This window comes from Meriones unguiculatus, chromosome 3, assembly GCF_030254825.1.
Source record: "Meriones unguiculatus strain TT.TT164.6M chromosome 3, Bangor_MerUng_6.1, whole genome shotgun sequence".
Taxonomy (NCBI): Eukaryota; Metazoa; Chordata; class Mammalia; order Rodentia; family Muridae; genus Meriones; species Meriones unguiculatus.
The window spans coordinates 164,764,454-164,771,664 of NC_083351.1; positions in this window are offsets into that span (position 1 = coordinate 164,764,454).

Genomic DNA, 7,211 nt, shown 5'->3' on the forward strand with positions numbered 1-7,211 from the left:
AGCTGCTGCTTTCTCCCCCCACTCCCCTGCTGCTCCTGGTTGCTGTCTTTGTAGTTTGAAAAGAAGAAGTTGGAGATAGCCTGACTACAAGGAACCTGATGGCCCTAATCAGCAGGAAGTGGTCTAAAAAGAGACCAGTTCCCCTGTCCCCACTAAGCCTCTGTCTCTTCTACCTGGAGTTGAGTGTTGGAAGGGATTGGAGTGGAGAAGGGAGGTAAAGGTATAAGAACCCAAATAAAGTAGCCTAAAATGTATGCCTACCGCTAACATTTTACATCATCTATTTTTATAAACAAAAGCCATATTCTGGAAACACGAAAGAGTTTGTGCCCCACTTTCTCCCAGCACAATATGGAGCATTAAAGACCATAGCCACCAGGACAGGACAAGAACTGAAATCTTCAATGCTAGCCCCACCCCCACCGTTGATTCGTAAATGAGAAACTGGGACTCCAGCCATTTCCTTCCGGAGTGTACTCACTCCACCCTTCTCTGCAATAAACTCTCTTTTTTTTATTTTATTAATTACACTTTATTCATTTTGTATCCCCCCATAAGCCCCTCCCTCCTCCCCTGCGGATCCCACCTTCCCTCCCCTTTCTGCATGCATGCCCCTCCCCAAGTCCACTGATAGGGGAGGTTCTCCTCTCCTTTCTAATCTTAGTCTATCAGTTCACATCAAAAGTGGCTGCATTGTCCTCTACTGTGGCCTGGTAAGGCTGCTCCCCCCTCAGGGGGAGGTGACCAAAGAGCAGGCCAATCAGATTATGTCAGAGGCAGTCCCTCTTCCCATTACTATGGAACCCACTTGGACACTGAACTGCCATGGGCTACATCTGTGCAGGGGTTCTAGGTTATCTCCATGAATAGTCCTTGGTTGGAGTATGAGTCTCTAGGAAGTTCCCTGTGTTCAAATTTTCTTGTTCTGTTGCTCTCCTTGTGGAGTTCCTGTCCTCTCCAGCTCTTACTATTTCCCACTTCTTACATAAAATTCCATTCACTCTGCCCAACAGTTGACCATCAGGCTCAGCATCTGCTTTGATAGTCTGTAGGGCAGAGGCTACCCTCTGTGGTAGGTTCCTAGTTTGTTTCCTGTTTCCTTCTTCTGGCTTTCAGAAGCCCTCTGTAGAAGGTTCCTAGGTTGTTTCCTGTTTTCTTCTTCTGATGTCCATCCTCTTTGCCTTTCAGGATGGGGATTGACGGTTTTAGTTAGGGTCCTCTCTCTTGCTTAGTTTCTTTAGATGCACAGATTCTCATCTTAGACTCTGCGCCTTCTGTGGAGATCACAAAGACTGGAGAGCTGAAGGGAGGCCAGTGTGAGAGTCCAGCGACTGGATCACAAGTCAAAGTGGGAGAGAATCAGTCTTCTCCAGGCATTCTTCCTACAGTGGGTTATCAACCTAGACTGTCAGTCCTAAACACACACACACACACACACACAAGAGCAACACTAGGTGCATTCAGTGTTTATAGTTGTATACGTTATACTTGCGTATGTAACAAATTGTAACAACAAAAATAAAACAAAAACCCTGCGCCTAGGGGAGGTATTTCTAACATGTATCTAGGCAAAGGTTAGCTATACCATTCATTTCTCTCCAGTGCCTTGTTACACCATTTGGATATGTATACTTATCATTTTCTTTTTTAGATAAATGCTGTGTGAATGTCAAAATTTTTTTTTCTAGACAAAAACCCACTTTACCAGAGGAACAGAAGTAGTGAATTCAGCATCTTGAGTCAGAATTAGATTTTATACCTAGCAGTCGGTAAGCACTTGTCCATAGCTCTTCAATATAGGAGTGGGTCCATGTGAGGCCTCTGCCACCCACAGGGGAATGTCAGCTGGTATTGTCATTATTGTCATTGCTCAGTGTGTGTGTGTGTGTGTGTGTGTGTGTGTGTGTGCGTGTGTGTGTTGTAGCACCAGATTTAAGTTGGGTGCAGTCCCCTAGAGCCTTTTCCCATGGCTCTCCAGCCACCGAGCCAGGCTGTGCTTCTGGGATGAACACAAACACTGTGACCAGCCAGGTGAAACACAACAGGCTGAAGGTGACAGTCCCCATCAGCCTCCTGCAGTTCCACTAGGATGATCCTCCTCAGCAGCCCGCTTGGGAGCGGTTGTCCATAGAGCTGAGGACAGCAGGTAGTGCGGAAGGGCAGTGGCGAGGCTTCTTGCTTCTGCCTTGTCTTCTTCCACAGATGCTAGCTTGTCCGTAGGCGCCTGGGGGGTTCCCGACTTAGTCTCTGGCTCTGCTCCCTGCGCCAAGTTCGCAGACAAGGAAGCAGCTTCAGTAGATTGCCTCTTCTGCTTCCAGCACCACCCTGTCCCAGGGTTCCGAACACTTCCTGAAGGGGCTCATGGGTCGGCACAGCCAAAACTTGCTCACTATATTTTGTTTTGTTTGTTTGTTTGTTGTTGTTGTTACAGTTTATTCATTTTATATCCTGATTGTAGCCCCTCGCTCAACTCTTCCTGGTCCTACCCTCCCTCCTTCCTCCTTCCTATTCCCCTCCCCTAGTCCACTGAAAGGGGGAATTCTCCCCTGCCATCTGCCCCTAGCTTATCAAGTCTCATCAGGCCTGCCTGGATCCTCTTCCTCTGTGGCCTGGCTAGGCCGCATTGCCAGGAAAAAACGATCAAAGAGCAGGAAACCCAGTTCATGCCAGAGAGCAGGAAGTCTTAGGGAAGAAGGAGGTGGGGGATAGAAGGACATGGAGAGGACAGAAGCCCCCCAAGGAGACAAACAAAGCTAAAAAATCTGAGCCCACGGGGTCCTGCAGAGACTGATGCAACAGCCGTGCATCAGAAGACCTAGACCCCTGCTCAGATGCAGCCCACGGGCAGTTTAGTCTCCATGTGGGTTTCTGAGTAAGGGGAGCTACTGTGTTTTTTTAGCAGACCCTTCCAGCACTCTATGAATGCCGGTTCATGTGTAGAATCCTAAGGTTTTTGGTTGTTGTTGTTGTTGTTTTTTAACTCATGGAGTAAAATTACTGGAAATACATGACATTTTCGCTTGGTCTGTCACAACACAATATCATATATCATAGCCAGTATATCTTGAAAGGGAAAATTGATTTTCTCATGGTTCTGAAGGAAGATGTTCAGACTCAAGGTGCAAGCCAGAGTGGTATCTGATGTCAGCCTTCTTGGCTTACAGGCAGACAGGTGTCATCTTGCTATATTCTCACATGTAGAAGCCCATGGAGTGGGGAGAGGGGAGAGAGAGAATATGATAAATTATAATAAGACTGGGCATGGGAGGCACCTCCATGTTTAAGTCTGTTGCTGCTCTTGCAGAGGGCCAGAACTGTGACCCCTGTACCAATACTGGGCAGTTCACAGTTGTCTATATCCCCAAGTATGGGGTATCTGACCCTTTGTTCTGGCTTCCATGTGTACTAACAATCAAATATCCACACACACACAGAGAAAGAGAGATACAGAAACAAAATTAAAAATAAAAATAAAAATAAGATTGACCTAGTCTTTAAAAACTTGTGAACAGACAAACAGAAATGATAAAGATGTCAAAGGAACACGGGTATCAATGGAAAAGCTCCCACTAGTTAATGCCATACAATGTTATCAAGAAAAAAAAGTAATAGTTTCTCTTTGTAGCTTTGGCTATCCTGGACTCACTTTGTTGACCAGGCTGGCCTCAAACTCACAGAGATCCACCTGCTTCTGCCTCCCTGGGCACTGGGATTATAGGCATGTGTAACCGTATGATTTTTGTAGATGTCCAACCTTTGGGGAGATGGAACATAACTCCCCACAGTTAGTGTGTGGGATTTGAGTGACTCCTTTCCAAAAGAACACAGGGAAGAAAAGATAAACAGAAGAGTGACTACCATGGAGGAATCCGACTAGTATTCCCTCAGTCAGGTGGTCCAGGTGGGCAGCAGCACTGATGCCAAGATGGTACTCAGGGCGCCCTAGCTGCGTTAATCTAATGAAGACATTCCTGCTAAAAGAAACAGGGAATGCTGGGTCGCATGAACTTTTCTCACTACCATCAAAGTGGAATAGCAATCTGCACTGTTCCATTAGAGAAATCTTAATTTTCATATTTTGCTTTGTTTGCTTTTTAACTGGAGAAGGCATCAAGGAGACCAGAGAACACTGCAGGGCTCTAGCTCCTTCTGTCACTCCAGGGATGGAGTTCAGATTGTTAGATCCGACAGCAAGAACTGCTGTCCACTGAGCCATCTCAGTAGCTCTAATCTCCTTGTAAAAATTATCTAAATGACCAAGATTCTAATGTGAAAATAATCTTCATAATGCTTTGAATACTTTTTGCATGAATCTGTCAAGTTCTTCCAATAATAATAACCTAATTGCAAGGACCAGAAGGGGCAGGCACAGAATACCCCAAGATCAAGTTCTTAGCACAAAGGAAATGTATTTGCCTCAGAGGGTCAGAGGGAAGGGGGTAAGAGACAAAGACAAGAGACAGAGGACAAGGGAGAAGGGGAAAGGGAAGAACAAGAAGGGGAAAGGAACAAGAAAGAGGGTGAAGGGATATTTGCCCCAGAGGGACCTCTGGATAGAGAGGAGACAGAAGGTGATAACCTTAGGCCAAGGGTAGTTTACAAAAGGGAAAAGGGGAAACCCCTTGTTTGGAAGAGTTGATGCTATTTGATTGGGCATGTTGATCAGATGAACCACGGGGGGCTTTTAATTGATGGATGTCAACACTTTGATAGCTGGACTTTGGTAGCCAGCCTCAGGAAAAGGAAGTGGCCAAATAAGGGACTAGACCTTGATGACTATCTTTAAGAATGTTAATCTAAAGGTGTTTAGCAAGGCAGAAGGAATGGGGAAAGGGCAAGGCCTGCCAGAGACATGTTTGTCAGGCTCGCCTACTAAAACCCTTCAATACATATTTCTGAATCAATCGGCAAAAGCAAATTATATGAAAAACAATAAAGGTAATAAAAACTTAAGTCTTTGTATAGGTATGATATTGTAAACTTATTTAAAATTAGCAAAATACAATATTTGCTTTCCTGGATATGTTTTCTAAGTGTCACATTGTTTGAAAGTTCATTAGAAATAATTTAGGTGAAATTTTCATTTGATCAAATTTATTTGAAATTAGTTCCAGCTAATGCGTTATTTCTATTTATTGAAATCTTTCCTAATTATTCAGCCTTTTATATGAGACAAAAAAAAACACATCAAATGCCTTAGATAGCACAATTTTAAGGAAATGTTACAGTTCTCTAATGAAATCTCATGCTCCTTTGCCAAGAAGCAGCGCCTCATAAACGTTTGACAAATGAATGCAGCTGCTTCATATTTCTTCAGTCATGCTCTCTCTTGTCATGGTGTGGCACAGGTTGCTGTGGCGTTTCCGCTTCTCCTTTATCATACTTTCTCACAAACCAATCCTCCCTGGAAGGCCTGGTGACTGCAGATACACAATTGCAGTCCTTCTACACTTCAGCAGTTGCTTTTATGCTGATGTTTTAGTCAGATCCAAAAGACAGAAAAGCTGAGGCTCAAACACAGATGTGTGCCTTATCTTTAATAACAACAACAATGATAATAATAATAATAAATGATGCTCAACTTTGTGCTACTGGAAGACAAAAGTTAAACTGTTGGCAACCTCCCGCCTTTCTGGGCAAACCCTCAGAATTTTGCAAAATAAACTGACTGTAGTGGTTTAAATAAGAATAACCACCACAGGTTCATATATTCGAATGCTTAGTCACCAGGGAGTGGCACTATTTGAAAGGATTAAAAGGATTAGGAGGTGTGGCCTTGTTAGAGGACCTGTGTCACTGAAGATGGTTTGAGGTTTCAAAAAGCCCATACCAAGCCTAAAAACTCTCTCTCTCTCTCCCTCTCCCTCCCTCCCTACAGTTCATGACATAACTACTGCTCCAGCAACTACCTGTATGCAGCCACGCTCCCCCATGGTCACGGACTAAACCTCTGAAACTTTAAGTCAGCCTCAATTAAGTGCTTTCTTTCATAAGAGTTGCCTTGGTTATGGCATCTTTTCAAAGCGATAAGACAGTGACTAAGACACTGCCTCAAAACCTAATTGTTTACACCCCAGACATTCCCCTGCTTCATCATTCTCCGCATTGTTTAAGAGTCATAGGACTTAAATCACATGAAATGCCATTCTGCAAGATGTTGGTCCATGGTTTCTCAGACAGAAGTTTCCATAGTAAAATAGAGGGAACTCCAATGCGACCTCTAGATATACATTGAGCTCCTCAATCCTGCTCTTAGATGTTCCTAGTAGCCCATTAGCCAAAACAAACCACATAATATCTTGGCACATATTTTGTTGTTGTGTCAGAATGCCTGAATGGGAAAGGAATTTGCTTAGCTCACAGTTTTGGAGACTGCAACCAAGTCTCTGGTTCTGGGCAGAAGCCTCATGGTATATCACAAAGATGGCAGAGAAGCATGCACTCAAGCAAGCACATGCAGAGAGACAAGGACAAATAGCATCCTCACCTTACACTAATCTGCTCTTGAGGTAACTAACCTAGTTCCATGTGAAAGAGCCTCTTTCTGAATTAACCAAGTCCTGAAAGAGCAATTCTACCCATTAGTCACCTGACACATCTTAAAGACACCATCACTTTGGAACACCTTTGTGTTAGGGATGGAATTTCAATATGAGTTTTGGAGGGGGCAAGCCATATTCCTAAATATAAATCTGTTTTTAGAATATTCAAAAATAAAAAATAATTTCTCCTCTTGATGGGAGAAACAGATCAATATTATAGCTTTTTTTTTTCTTTCTGTTTATCAGGGGGGAAAATATGAATCCAGTAGACTCTGGATTCAATTATGTCTGCCTCTCCTGGTCCAAAACAACCTTCTCTGGTTGCCTCAAGATCCAACACAGTGTGCTGCTGTTATCAATAATGAATATCTTGCAGTTTTTAACTTGTGTAAGGGGATGAGGCTCATTGGGTGCAGGATCTTGGTACCTCTTCTTGATATGCAAACTTCCCAACTTAAAAAATACCTCCTCTTCACATGCCTAAAAGAGGCATACATGACATATTTTTGTGCAAAGAAGAAAAACAAAAAACAGGAGCAGACAGCAATTGCTATGTCACAGCAATTGTGAAATTCAGCTGAGTACATCTGTCAGAAGTTCCTCTAAGGAAGACAAGGAATGACTCCTGTTTAGAATGCAGTTCTTCTTGCAGGGATAGTTTCATTGTCC